General features: G+C 47.1%; 1 long non-coding RNA gene across 1 annotated transcript; it reads right to left on the bottom strand.

Annotated features, from left to right (window-relative positions):
• Positions 1-7,135: 7,135 nt before the first annotated feature.
• On the bottom strand, positions 7,136-9,590 carry LOC116481781 (cancer/testis antigen 62). Its single transcript, XR_009209648.1, has 2 exons — positions 9,092-9,590; positions 7,136-8,373 (listed from the first exon to the last, which is right to left on the bottom strand). It is a non-coding gene; the product is annotated as a cancer/testis antigen 62 (long non-coding RNA).
• Between the last annotated feature and the right edge of the window lie 4,803 nt (positions 9,591-14,393).

The raw sequence follows: 14,393 nt of genomic DNA, 5'->3' as shown, positions 1-14,393 counted from the left end.
TTGCAAGTCCAAACCTGTCTCTTGGGCTGTGGTTTCAATATCATTTCTGATTTCAGAGTGCAGTGCTATTCAATCAGTCCTGTGTGTGTGCCACCCAGTGGCCAGTCATGGGTCTGGACTGGGGTCTACCTTGCAGTTTCAGTTCTCCAAACATGCGGTATGGTGTTTAGGATCAGATCCATACATGTGTAGCCTGGAGGTGAGCCCAGGAGCTAAAACATAAGTTTGTGGGATTTCTGTCTTAAGCTCCCTACTCTCTGTGATCTCCCCAACACCCTCTGGCTCCTTGGGGCCTCCCTTTTTAGCCCTCCAGTGAGCAAGCTTGGGCTTCAGTTTCTCTGCTCTGCCACACTTACCGTGACTGTTTCTGTGTTTGGAGTCAAGTGGCAGGAGGAGAAAGGTGAAAAAAAAAAAGAAGAAAGATTTGCCACACACTCTTGTGAACAGTGCTCCTCCAGTCAAACCGAATAATTCCCCTCTCTTGGAGTCTTAGATGACTGCCCAGCTCCACTCCCACCCCCTCAGCCTCTGCCACCACCACTGCTGCTACAATATTGCCTGTGGGCTGAGGCTGGAAAGAAGGAAGAAAAAATAAAAACCGGGGGTTCCCCTGCACCCCACTCTTTCTCTGACTCTTCAGAATCTCCTTTCTTGTTTTTTAGAGAGGACTTCTCTTGCAGCTCTTTCTCTCTTCCTCTGGTGCACACTTCCAGCTTTCTGGCTGCCTTTTAGTCTAGGCTGGCTGATACTGAAAGGGAAAAGAAGGCAAATTCACTACTGATTTAGTGGGACTTTGAATTCTGGTCTTCTTCCCAAAGCCACCTGCTATGATTTGTGTTTCAGAACTCTCAGATAGCTCCTCCATCCATTCTGTCCAGGATTTATAGTTACATTTAGTGTGTCCTTTCTTATTCCATCTTTTCTGGAATAAGGCTCTCCTTTTGCTTTTTAAATCATCAATCATTTGCTATGTGGGGAATGATATATTTGTTTATATGTATGGTATTTATTGTCCCCCCACCCCCGCAAAGTTTCATAAAAATCAAAACTTATTGACCAGCAATAACTCTTTATTATATGGCCGGAAAGGATTAGGCAATCCATCTGGAGAAAACAGACTGTTTCTCTTCGCTCACACAATACTTCTGACAGCAAACATGTGGGGCTTTTTTTCCACCCCAAGCAGTTCTCCAATTCTGCTGCCATCAGCTGCATGCCCTACAATTTAATTCGATTTTGACACTGTCTACCTGGAGCTAAGCATTAGTTCCCACAGGGTTAGGTCTCAGTCTCACAAGAGTGCCCTGTTAATTGAAAAACCAAACTCTGAAAATATTTTAAAGAGGTTTATTCTGAGCCAATATGAGTGACCATGGCCTAGAGAACACAGTCTCAATAGGTCCTGAGAAAGTGTGTCTGTGGCAGTCAGATTACAGTTTGGTTGTATAAATTTTAGGGAGGCAGGAGTTATAGGCGAAGACATAAATTCATACATGGAAGGTATACATTGGTTCGGCCTGAAAAGGTGTGATATCTTGAAGTGGGAGCTTACAGGTTATAGGTGGATTCAGAGATTCTTTAATTTGCAATTGCTTAAAGGAGTAGAGCTTTGTGTAAAAATTTGGAGTCAACAGAAAAGAATGTCTTAAGTTAAGATAAGGAAGTATGTGAACCGATATTCCAGGTCAGAGTGACCCATAGGGGTGAGTGACTTAGGCCTTGTCCAGCATGGCCTTATGTCCTCTTTATAATTCGATATCTTATAGTCACAAGGAATCTGTTTTGTTAGTCTTATGATCTGTATTTTAACATTAATGGTGGTCAGTTGTGCCTAAACTCCAAAAGGGTGGGGATATATCACCTCCCTTTGTGTCATGCTGGGAATTCCATTTTTAAGGATTTTCTAGGGTCCCCTTAGCCAAGAGGGGGTCTGTTCAGCTGGGGAGGAGCTTAGGATTTTAGTTTTAGTGTTCAGCCTCTACTTCAGATGTCACTCACAAGCCCAGGTCTCTAGTACTTTTGACCAACCAGCTGTAAATTGGGGTTCCCCCTACCCACCTCCTCAGGTTCAATACTTTGCTGGGATAGCTCACAGAACTCAGGCCATTTACTCGTTTATTATAAAGGATACAGATGAAGACTTAGGTGAGGTCTAGAAGGGTCCCAAGCATAGGAGCTTTTGTCCCTGTGGAATTGGGGTACTCCTCTCTCCCAGAGTTTTTATAGAATTTAATTTCCTCCCATCCCATTCCTGGACGTCAGTGGGTAGGGCTGAAAGTTTCAACCTTCTAATCCCTTAGTTTTTCTGGTGTTGAGTCCCATCCTGAGGCTATCTGGGGTCCTACCCTAAATTACCTCATTAGCATAAACTCAGGTGTGCTCCAAAGGGGCTCCTTAAGAATAAGAAAGGACACCTCATGACTGAGGAAATTCCAAGGGTTTTAGATTCTCTGTGCCAGGACCACGGACAAAGACCAAATATACTTCTTATCACACTACACTATCCTATTTTCTTTCCTCTAAATTTCATCCTATTTTCTGAATCCACAATTAGAGGCATTCCACCCAAAGACGAATTCTCAAAAGAACAAATTCACACCAAGGTTGAACCACAACCTCACCTGGCCTGCACAATGCCTTCAATTGTTTTTCTGGCTTGCATTTTCCCCTTTCATATTAATAGAGAAAAAAAGAGCATTCCAGGGCCATGAACCCTCTTGAGATGTTGAGATTGAATGATTGGGAAGATGATAGCTCCTCATCCAGATATGGAGTATGGAATAGGAAAGTGGGTTTGGGGGGTGGGACAGGAAGTGATATGTTCTATCCGTAACACATTGCACTTGGAGCACCTGCCAAAATATCCAGGAAATGGGAGCCTGGAGGTGAGGGTCAGAGGTCAGACTTGGGTGGCTTAAAGAATGACTTGGAATAAATTGTTGTGGAAGGTCTACAGGAGAAAATTATTATGGGAGGACAGGGTGTGTATCATGGTGAGAGAAGAGGGCCAGGGATCTCGTGCACGGTGTGCTTAACCTTCACATTGCAAGGACTTTCCACCGTGATGCAGGCCTCAGTTCTACACGGCTGCTCTTCAAGACCACTCCCACTACTGTGCCTCCCACCATTCCTGAGTATTCTCCACTCCCAGAGCCTGATGAATTTCCCTAAGCTCCCGCCTTCAGTACACAGATTGGCCTTTATCTCAAAGGCAGAACTGGTATTTGGGTACCATGGCAGATCTGTTGGGGGAGTTTTTTCAGATTTTCCTGATTCTCGCCCCTGGTGGAGAAAAATGATCTGGGGTAAATTTGCAGCCTGCCTGACCCATGCAGGAATTTATCCCTTAACTTGGGCCTGCTAATCAGCACAATCACCTCTGAACACTAAAATAACAAGGCTTTCTGATCACTTTACCATTGCCAAGTTGTATTTACAAATGTCATCATAGTTTATTGTATCAACCATTATATCAGTCATGATATGCTAGGTTTTGCTGCAGTAACAAACTCAAATCTCAGTGGGAGATTTGATGCTTTACATTCAAAGAATGGTGGGAGTGCTTACAGATCACAGTCCTCTGAGACCCAGGCTAACCAGGGATTCTACAACCCTAGCACCAGTGGGAAGGAACACGATGATTTGTACATTGAGTCTTAAAGCAGCTACCAGCTTTAAAAAAAAAAAACAAACATTTAAAAAGAGAAGTCACATTCCATTTGCCACAGCAAGTCACATGGCCACATTTAACTTCAAAGGGAGGGGAAGTGAAATCTGGTCCCTGAAGGCGAATTGGTGAAACTGAGTCGTGACTACCACAACCATGCCCTCTAAAATCATTATCGCCACATGACAGTTGAAAAACTCAGACTAATAAGTCACTTTTCCAAGTCACACAGTCAGGAAGTTAGCAGAGCAAGGCTCCAAGTGCACATTTGTTTAACTCTAAAACCAATGTGCCTTTCATAACCTGATGTATTATCTTCATGAAACCGTTATCCAGAAGAAAGTTCTTATTAGCTTCAAGGGAATTTCAGATGCTGACAAGTAAAAAGTTTGACATGTCCAATTAACTTAATCAATCAAAAAGAAACAATGTGTTCCTGTTTTCTTTCATTTTGCAACAACCTGTTTTTAGAAAGAAGGAAAGGAAAGAAAGAAAGAAGGAAAGAAAAGAAAGAAGGAAGGAAGGAGAAAAAGGAAAGAAAGAAAAAGGAAAGGAAAGAAGGAAGGAAGGAGAAAAAGAAAAGAAAGAAAGCAAAAGAAAAGAAAGAAAGCAAAAGAAAGAAAGAAGAAAAGGAAAAAGGAAAGAAAAAGAAACCAAGCCTTTTGGCCTACCCTTTGACCTACACCACAGTATCTGATTGTATGTCAGGGTGATTTGGTTTCTATCCCATTGTGTGGTATTTTCCACTCACAGGACTGGGTCAGGATAAGTTTGTATCTTAATCTGCATGCTTGCTCTTGCTCATGTTTGCCTCTGCTTGATCCCATACCCTTCATTCATCCTTTGGAATGTTCCCGTGACAACAGAAGAATGGCAATATAGCTAGCCAGACAAAAGGGATGGACCAAGAACAGACCAACTTCTCTCAGACTGAGGATGCTAACAGGGAAGGCACAGGACATGAGAGTGATCTCTCCCCATTTTCCCCCTTGAGAGAAGTCAGCAGTTAGTGAGTGTCAAGCCTGCTCTTCAGATGAGGAAACTGAGGCTCAGCAGGGTTAAGCCACTGCTCAAGGTCATAAGGCTAGTACCCAGATGAAAATCAGCTGCTATTATTTTTTCCTGAATCACTGCCTCGTTTTCTGTCCATTCCACTCTGCAACCTTCCATCTCTCCTCCTAGGAAACCTGCGCCCGAAGCATGCAGACAATGCAGGGCTCCTCTGCCTCCTCTGATGCCTTCCACCTCCACGTGGCCTGCTTGCTGGCAGATATAAGGATAGGTGCAGCTCTTTACAATGGAGACAGTGAGATGAGGTGGCCACTGTAGGGCTCAGGCTGCTGGGGCCTGGAGGTGGGAGCCGTCCCAATGCTATAGAAGAAATGCTTCTCAGGCCTCGAAACTCTTCTTGAACAAACCCAAGGTTCATAGAAGAGGAGTTCTGGCAAGAGGCTGAGTTCTGGAAAGCGGCACGGATAGTAGCAGAGACTAGGGTCCACATTGCTGGGCTAAGCTTTGAGACAAGCCCATGAGGGAAAACCCACAAGGCTTCTCTATCTTAACTCCAAAGAAGAAAAATAATAATCTGATTAGATTAAATATGCGTTGAGTGGGGAAGATCCTTAGCTTTAACGTGTATGATATTTGGAATTCAAGATGTCCTAAGTAGTTTCCATGGCTATTTCTGACAGCCTGAAGCCCCTGGTTTTCTTCACCCATGGACTTCCGAGGGACAGGACAATGGGGTGGGGGATCACTGGAATAGCTCAAGGCCCACCAGATGGGTTCCTATTTCTGATCGACCACATACTCACGGTGTGAATGTCTGCAACTCGTTTTTTCCCCTGGGCCTCTGTTTTTTTTTATCTGAATAAGAGAAAATAGGGCTGCGTGTGGTGGCTCACGCCTGTAATCCCAGCACTTTGGGAGGCCGAGGCAGGTGGATCACGAGGTCAAGCAATGGAGACCATCCTGGCCAGCATGGCGAAACCCCATCTCTACTAAAAAAATACAAAAATTAGCTGGGCGTGGTGGCATGTGCCTGTAGTCCCAGCTACTCAGGAGGCTGAGGCAGGAGAATTTCTTGAACATGAGAGGCAGAGGTTGCAGTGAGCCAAGATCGTGCCACTGTACTCCAGCCTGAGCGACAGAGTGAGACTCCGTCTCAAACAAACAAACAAACAAACAAAAAGAGAAAATACTCTCTTCCATCTCTAGAATTCTGAGATTTTTAAATAGAGAAAGATGAACTTAGGAAGAAGCCGGCCCTGAACACTGATCCTGTAGCTTCTGGATGAACACCTAATACCAGAGGAATAGAGGAGCCATTTCAGGGTCACCCACTCAGGTGTTCTCTCATCCTACCCAAGTCAACAAACACAGCAGCTCTATCAACGTCTTCATGACTCAAGACACATCGTGGGGAGTTTTGTCTGTAAGCCATGATGTGGCACTAGAGCTGCATGGTAATTCTCTGCATTACAGGGAATAAAAGAAGCTATTCCAAATGCAGCTTGAAATTTTTAAAAAAGAAGTCACATACTTCTCTGAGTATGTCATCTTTCCCCAGATGGATCCAAAACGAGCCACATAATTTCCCTGTTGCAGAGTTTCTGAGAGATTCGTGGATCTGAGAACTGGAAGGGGCTATACAAGGTGGTGTGAGCCTGTTCCATTCTCTCCCAACAGGTATAATTAGGTTCTTGCCATTCCATAGGGGAGGCGACTGCAGTTCAGAGGTTGGTGACTTCTACGATGGGATGGCCATAAGTAATGGCGGTGTAGCGTTTGGGGGACTGACTGCTTTCTTTTATAACACCAAACTGCTGCTCATAAGCAAAACTTTCCACCATCACACATGGAGTGGTGAAAGGAAACATTAAAAGAGAAAAAAAAAAGGAATGTGGGACCCAGGAACACTCTGGCAGCACTGTCTGGTGAGCCATTACAACTGGCACATAGTAGGTGCCCTGTGTGCTGAAGAGAGGCAGGATGAAGGTGAGTGAGGCAAGGCAAAGCCATGAACTTGGAGACCATGTGACTTTGCCATTTGTAGTGCCCTGGTTTTATACATAAGCCATATCTGGTCAGTGTTCACTCGATATGCCCTATCTCTGAGATTTTATAAAAATTAATTCATTCAACAAGAAAACCGGTTTGCTGAAGAGGGAAAATTGCCAACAAGGCCAAGGTGACAGCAATTTCAAGCACAATGTAAGCTGATTAGCCTCAAACAGAGAAACTGCTTCCTGGCTGAGCTCTCCCACCCTGCTCCAGTTGTCTTGGAGATTTGCAGCCCTGGTCACAAGAGGTACCAGGCGGCAGTGTGAGCAACGGTTGAAGGACAGGACCTCGTGAGAGTCTCCCAGGAAGGAAAAGGCAGACGCAGGATATTCTTTCAGAATGATGGATTTGCTTAAGTTTGCATTTATTTTTTTCATTACAAGAGAATTGTGGAATGATGCTTTTGCATTATCTTTTTAAAAAAATAACAAATGGTTTTTTCCCCCTCTCTCCCTTTGGGAAAACACAGATCTGGTTACGTCAGTCCCTGCTTAAACCCCCTTAGAGGCTTCCTCTTGCTCATTTGAAAATGACAGAACTCATAAAAACAGCCATAAGCATCACTGGCATTGAATGGAATTGCACAGCACTGCTTTCTCAATTGTTAATAAAATGACGTACTTCCATATCAACTGATCAACAGCCACTACGTCAAGCTGCCCCCTACTTCTTCCACCCCGGGAACACTGGGCCTCCCCAAGGCCTCCAGGACAGCAGCGGGCTCCAGGGCCTGCTCTAGCCAGTGTCCTGTATCTGCTGTGATGGGACAGGCCCATGTCTTTGTGGCCATCAGGGGATGATTAACCAGGCCCAGTAGTCTCCACACAGTCAGACCCCAGGCCGCCCCGCCTTGCTTTGCTTCGCTTCCCCACCTTCTCTTTCTTTTGTGGATTCTGAGGCCACACAGCCCTTCTGCTCCTGGATAGTGCCCTGCCTTCCTCAGGGTCTTTGCAAAGGTGCTTCCTTCTGTCTAGAACAGTCTCCCAAGCTGTCCTCTTTGACTTTGGGTGACTTTTCTCATCCTTCCTTTAGTCGTTCATAGTTGGCTTCAATAAATAAAGGATAGACGGGCGAGTGACTGATCAGCCACGCTTGAGAGGAGGAGGCCCTGGTGCATAGGCGTATGCCATAGATCTCCATTGTCTAGGCCTAGTTAATCATTGCCAGGAGGAGAAAGGGAGGCTGTGGACTGGAGGCTGCCAGCCCCGCCTTCTCCTTCTCTAGGCATGTCCTAAGGAGAAGCAGCCTCAGATATCCGGGTGATGCCTCTTGGCTGTGAGTATTATCATCTGCAAAGAGGAAAAGGGGAAGTAATCTGAATATCTGGGATTCCAAAAGTTGTCTTGTACCAGGTAACAAGAACCTTCCTATCTCCTCTGACCAGATGTGGGGCGAGAAAGAGGATGAGAGCAAGAGTGAAGCAGAAAAGGGAAAGAGAAGGAGATAACCTCAAGTGTGGCCTGAAGACTCCCTGACACTTCATGGGCATCCTTGACATTCCATCTGGAAACCATTTTGCTCATGTCCTCAGAGCTGTGGCTGCAGAATTTTCTCTTGCCCAGTTGTGGGTTACAGGTCAAGTAGAGAGTCAGCCCCAGGCAAGGGCATGGGAACTCAGACTGTAGGTCAGTATTCCAGAGTTCCTGGAGGAGGAAGAAAAAGGACTGGGTTAAGGAGGCAAGCAGGGGAGGGAATCTACCCTGAGATTCTTACAAACAGCTCAAAATAACAGCAAGTTGACCAGCTCTCAAAGTGTTTTTTTTGTTTACCATGCCTCCCTTATTTTCTTAGTATTTTCTGGGCACAGGCTTGCCTTGACTTTACAGTCCGCATAAGTTTACAACCAGGAAAATGAAAGGAACAATTTTACAGGCATCGTGATGGATCCTGGTACCTCCTTTAGAGCCTGAAATGAGGGGTTTGAATGTAGTCCATTTCATCCCACCTCCAAATGCTAGCAATGTAGGGAATTATACAGGGGTTTCCATCCCTGCTGGGACACAATTCTCTGAAGCACAGTTAGGATGAAAACACGAGGTTTGTAAGAGCTGAGAGTAGTGTTTTTCAAAGTGCAATTTTCAGAACTCTAGGCCCAAGAGATGTTTCGCTGGCAAAAGGATTCCAGGTCAAATACATTTGGGACACTTTGCATCATCTCTCCCCTCTCAGGCAATCTCAGTGCTTGTAAGTGAGAAAACTGTGTTCCCCATAAGTTTCCCCCGAAAGGGTCTGGCTGTCCCGCATTGCCTTCCTGTAATCTGTTCACACGTTGCTCTTATTCCAGTTCCACATGCCCTGAACTCCCAGGAAATTGCTCTCAGCAGTGAGCCATTCATTCCTCAGAGATTTGAGAGCCCTCACCATGTGCAGACGCTGTGCTGCAGGCTGGGAACCACAGGAGAAATGGCTGAATGTTCTGTGGGTGTGGCTGTAGGCAGAGGGCTGATCAGTGAGGTGGGGCGGTGACAGTCTTCTATAGGATGTTGTATGCATCATTTATCACCTTAACTAGGACAAGAGAATGAAGGGGGCACTATTAATGATTAACTAATAATTATAATAGGACAACAGGTGTAAGCTAGAGCTGTCTTACATAGACAGAACTGACACATGACAGAGGAGTTACGTTTCTTGTCTGTCCCTTTCGAAGCTGCCTCTAGGGCCAGTGGATAATAATCACAGGGCAAAAGGTTTCAAGTCAAAATTAAAAGGGACTTTCTAACAAAGAGCCTCTAAAAACAATGTGGGCTATTTTATGAGGTAGTGAGCAGCTCATCACATCAGATATGCAAAGGAATGACCCACCCTCCAAGATGCTGTGTACAGCTGACACTGACATGCCAGGCAGGCCCCCCGCTTAGGTAAGCACAGGCCAGCCTCTGCCTGTGATCTGAAGCACCTATTCTTGGCTCTCTCTTTCGGTGAGAGTCAGTAAGCTATTTTATACGCAAGGACCACATTCTGCTCCTCTGATTCACACATAACAGACACATTTGGATAAAAGCAGAAATATAACAGGACTGAAAGATTAAAACTTGCCATCTTAGCATACTTAATATTCACTGATGCTTACACATAATGTAAATATCTCTTTGTTTAAAATGAGTATAGCTGGTCTTTGTGGCTCACGCCTGTAATCTCAGCACTTTGGGAGGCCAAGAACGGAGGATCACTCGAGCTCAGGAGTTTGAGATCAGCCTGGGCAACACCGCAATACCTCCTTTCTACTAAAAATAAAAAATGAAAAAAAAAATTAGTCAAGTGTGGGGGCGCACACCTGTAGTCTCAGCTACTTAGGAGGCTGCAGTGAGAGGACTGCTTGAGCCCAGGAGGTGGAGGCTGCAGTGAGCTGCAATCGTGCCACTGCACCCCAGCCTGGGTGACAGAGCGAGACACTCTCTCAAAATCAATAAACAAATAAAACAAGTATTATCTTGACTTTAAAGAAAGAGACTTTCTTGTGACATATAAGCAAAATATGGTCAAAACAATTTGGCCAAGGTTTAAAATGGACTGGAATCACTTCTAAGGAGCCAGCCTAGGTCTGTTGAATCAAGTTTGCTCACTAATAATCGTACTTTGGTTATGTCGGATGTTAACATTAGAGGAAGAGGGTGGGGGATATAAGGGGATTCTTTGTACTATTTGTGAGACTTGTCTAAAATTATTTCAAAATTAAAAAATAACAAACAAAACCACATCCTTTGCTCCTGAGCCCTGTTCGTCCCAGACCTTATGCGATGAACTCACTCCATTCTTTAAGATTCAGCTCAGCAGAGCATCTCAGATTCCCTGTCCTGAGGCAGGCACTTCTGCATGAGCTCCTACATACTTCTGCATTTACCTACCACCTACTGGTATGGTTTTCTGACTATATTTCATCTCCTTTGCCTTACGTGGAGTTTCTTTTAGATTGGAAAGTTTTCTTCCTTTCCTCTTTGAATCCTAGCACCAAGGCCACACTTGGCACTAAATACGTGTCTCAAATGAATTAATAATCCTGTTTGAACAAATCTTATTAGTTTTGTTTTCTTTTTTAAAATTACGGTAAAATGTACATAACAATTTCCATTTTAACCATTTTTAAGTGTATAATTCAGTGACATTAAGTACATTCTAAAGTTGTGCACTTTTTTTTTTAAATCAGTTCTAAATGGTTTAAACTGGCCAGTATTTACTAGAGCTGTTAGAGCGACTTAATTTGGACCCATGAGACTCGTGACACTCAGAATTAATCTAATCCCATTTACACCAGGTGCCTCCCATCAAAATCTGTTTGATCAAGTGTGGAATTATTTCATCCCATTGGAACCAGCTCTTGAATCAGTCAGAACTGGCTCTGCCAGCCTCCGGGCCAGTAGTCGGCGCTCAAAGTGGTGTTCCTTTCTTTGGCCTAATCTCTTGGGTTGTCACTTTCCCTTTTGTTAATTTCTTTTTTTTTTTTTTTTTTTTTCTGGAGTTCAATCTTCCCTGGGAGCTCCCTTCTGCTCCCACGAAGCGCTCTGCACCCAGCCCTGGTGCAGCCTGGCTCTGGGGCAGGGAGCTTGCATTCTGCCACCTCCTTCATTGTCTTCTCGGTACACCTGCACTTTCAAAACAACTCCTGCAGGCAAGCTTTAGAGGCAGCGATAAACAAATAGGCTGACTGAAATTTAGGGAAACGCCTGTATCTGGACAGCCTCTTCAAATATTTGTCACCCCCTCCCTGCTCTGGGGAAAGGAGACAGTTCCTCACAGTCACTCTATTTCCTTCCTTCTGAGTTCTGAACACCTTGTCTCGAATGTAAAGAATTTGGCTCTGAATTAGAACTCAAGAAACTGGGCCCTAGTAATTTTCCCGCCATTCACTAAACGCCTCACTTTGGTCATGCCCTTTTGGGAGCAATAATTTCCCAATTCGTAAAACGAAGGGACCAAAGTTTGATTTTTATCATTATTAATGATAATAATAATATATATATATATATATTTTTGCAGCAGGCATTTTTTTTCCCAACGAAATATTACCCTGAATAAGACAAGAAAGAATCCCGAACGACTGTGGCTGTCAGGGTGTGTGTGTCTCCTCCCCATGCTGTCTAAACTCAGCTGGAATTTGGAGGGCTCTTGTCCTTTCCCCTTGGCCTCAGAAGGAGTCCAGCGCGTCCTACCTTGCGTGGGAGTGTGTGTGTGACCAGGGCTCCTTCCTGCCCTTAGAGTCACCGCCCCCTTCTCGCACAGGTTTACAGCACCACTTGCCTCGCCCGCTCCCCGCTTTGCCTCCGCCCCATCCTGATGCTGCCGGAATGGCTGTTCCAAATGGAAGGATGCCCGCGTGCGTCCCATGCCCCAGTCCTTCAACAGGTCCCCACAGACCTCAGGATAAGATGAACGCGGAATTCAGAGCCTGGTCTCAACCGCCCTCTCCCTTTTCCTCTCACTTAGACGGCCCTGGACAGCTGGACCACTCTCCACTCTCGCCCCCTCCCGCTCTCGTGGCCTCTGTCTAGACCGTGCTCCCTCCTACTGGGTGATGTCTCTTCCCCTGGGACCCAGGGACCATCCTGTTGTTGACCTCGGGGGTCGGGGGTGCGGATGGGGGCCGGCCCTTCCCGCGGTCGCCGCCAGGGGGCGGCAGGAGCGGCTCCAGATGACAGCGGGAGGCCGCAAGGGGGGAGGGAAGCAGGACCGAGGGAGCGCGGATCCCGCTCTCCGATCGCAAACTCGGAGCCGGAGCTCTCCGCGCGCGCCTGAACCGCTGGCCGCCCGCGCAGCCCGACGCAGAATCCGGGCACAGCTGGAGCCCGTGCAGGGCGGGCGCGGGGCGGCGGCGGCCGTCCATGCGGCGGCGCTCGGGGCTGCCTGGCGCCGGGAACCACGCGGGGGCGAGGCGAGGCGAGGCGGCCGCCGGTCGCTCCGGGACGCGGACCGCCAGGTGAGCAGAGCCGCGCGCCCCGCGTCCCCTGCGCGCCGCCCGCGCGGCCCCGACCCGGCTTCCGCTGCCCAGGCTCCGGCCCCCGCTCTCTGGCCGGCGGGGCGGGCTGGCGCTGGCTACCCAGTGGGTGTGTCCGGGGCGCCGCGGGCTGCGCCGCTCCGGGCTCGGGGAGCCAGCGCGCGCTTGGTCCGTGCGGACGGCTGCGCCTCCTCTGATTCTCTTCCTTGCTGGGAGTCTTGCTCTGTGCTGGCGCCTGCGCTCACCCCTCCACCCTCGACTCTAGGGACAGTCTTAAACTCTAGGGACAATCCACGTCAGTCGTCCCCGGTCGGGGCCCCGTGCTCCCCGGGTCGGGTCGGAGGGGGACCGGCGAGTACACACCCAGCCCGTGCGCCCCCGACCTCAGCCTCGCCTCTCTCCCGCCTGGGGCCCGAGAGCCGGGCAAGTCTCGGTAGCGCTCCTTGACTCCTGGCCTGGGGCCTCGGATCTGTGTGTCTGTCTGTCTCTCTCAGTTTAGTAGCTGCAACCCAGCGAGCGCCTGGAGCCCGAGTGGATGGGTTGTTTCCGCCAACTCTAGACACTTCCTCAAGTGCAGCCTAAGTACCTGCGGCCCCTCGGCGCACTTAACAGAAGTAGCTTTTGCACAGCGAGCTCACCTTGGAGCTCTACAGATCTGGAAGTTTTTTCTTTTTCTTTGAAATAACATCAGCCCTGACTTGGGAAGGGGATTTCAGGGCGTTCTCGGGCCCACCTAAGTATCTGGAATTTGTGGTCTAATAAGTTTTTTAAGCAGTCCACGCCCAGCACCGTGCCTCCCAGCCTCCTTTGCCGTCTTGTTAAAAGTGCATGCTTGCTTCTCTTCCTGTCTCTTTGCGATCTCTACCACGCTGCGCTTCATCCTTTTCGGGCTATGAGTCTAAAGCTTGGACATGGGTAGCAATCATTGGATGCCTGTTGGAATTTGGAATTAGAGAAATAGAGACCCGAGAGAGATCTGAGGAATCGCCTTGTCCAACTCTCCTTTCACAGCTGGAGGCACCCGGGACCCATAACAGTCTGAAGATTTTTCAAGGATCACACAGCTTTTAAAATCTGCATGTCTTCTACTTGATTGATATTGTTGGAGGTGATGGAGTAACTGGGCTTACTAGGGTCTTACTGGGTCTCAATATACAAAGAAGTAAACATTTTAAAATGTGACTTAAAATACGGAACTCTTCAATTCCTATAGATTTTTGTTGGCATCATAGTTGAATTCCTTTAGAAAACAAAATCCTAGCCCTGAAATTAATGTGAGGAAGCAAGCAGATGGGCGTCCTGGGACTTTCCTATAAATCTGCAGGGCTGGAGCAGGGATTTCCCAGAGGTCTGGGCCTGGGAAATGAGTTTGGGTGATCAGGATACTGGAGCCCCTTCTGAATAAGCAACTGGGTTGATCTCTTGTGGGGAGGCTGGCCAGTTGAACTCATGTGATCTCTGTGCCCAGCACTGGGCAGGGCACGAGGTTGGCATTACCTTCTTTTCAGTCTCCTATGCCATGAAGAAATGTTTCTTACTGGCTGTTAGGGAAAGAAAAATACAGCCTAGAGTTTGGGAGGAAGATCAGGGGTGGGGAGATTTTTGACTTGGAGTTTGTTTTTGTTTTTGTCTAGAAAAACTTGTGGAGATTGCAATCAGTTATCCTACACAGAGGCTGTGTATTGCCTTGTTCTCCATCCCCCACGTTTTCCTCCATGGTACCACTTTTAT

The sequence above is a fragment of the Hylobates moloch genome, unplaced genomic scaffold (assembly GCF_009828535.3).
Source record: "Hylobates moloch isolate HMO894 unplaced genomic scaffold, HMol_V3 SCAFFOLD_14, whole genome shotgun sequence".
In the NCBI taxonomy this organism is placed as follows: Eukaryota; Metazoa; Chordata; class Mammalia; order Primates; family Hylobatidae; genus Hylobates; species Hylobates moloch.
The sequence above is the reverse complement of the archived record's forward strand: the minus strand, read 5'-3'. Positions and strand labels throughout refer to the sequence as shown.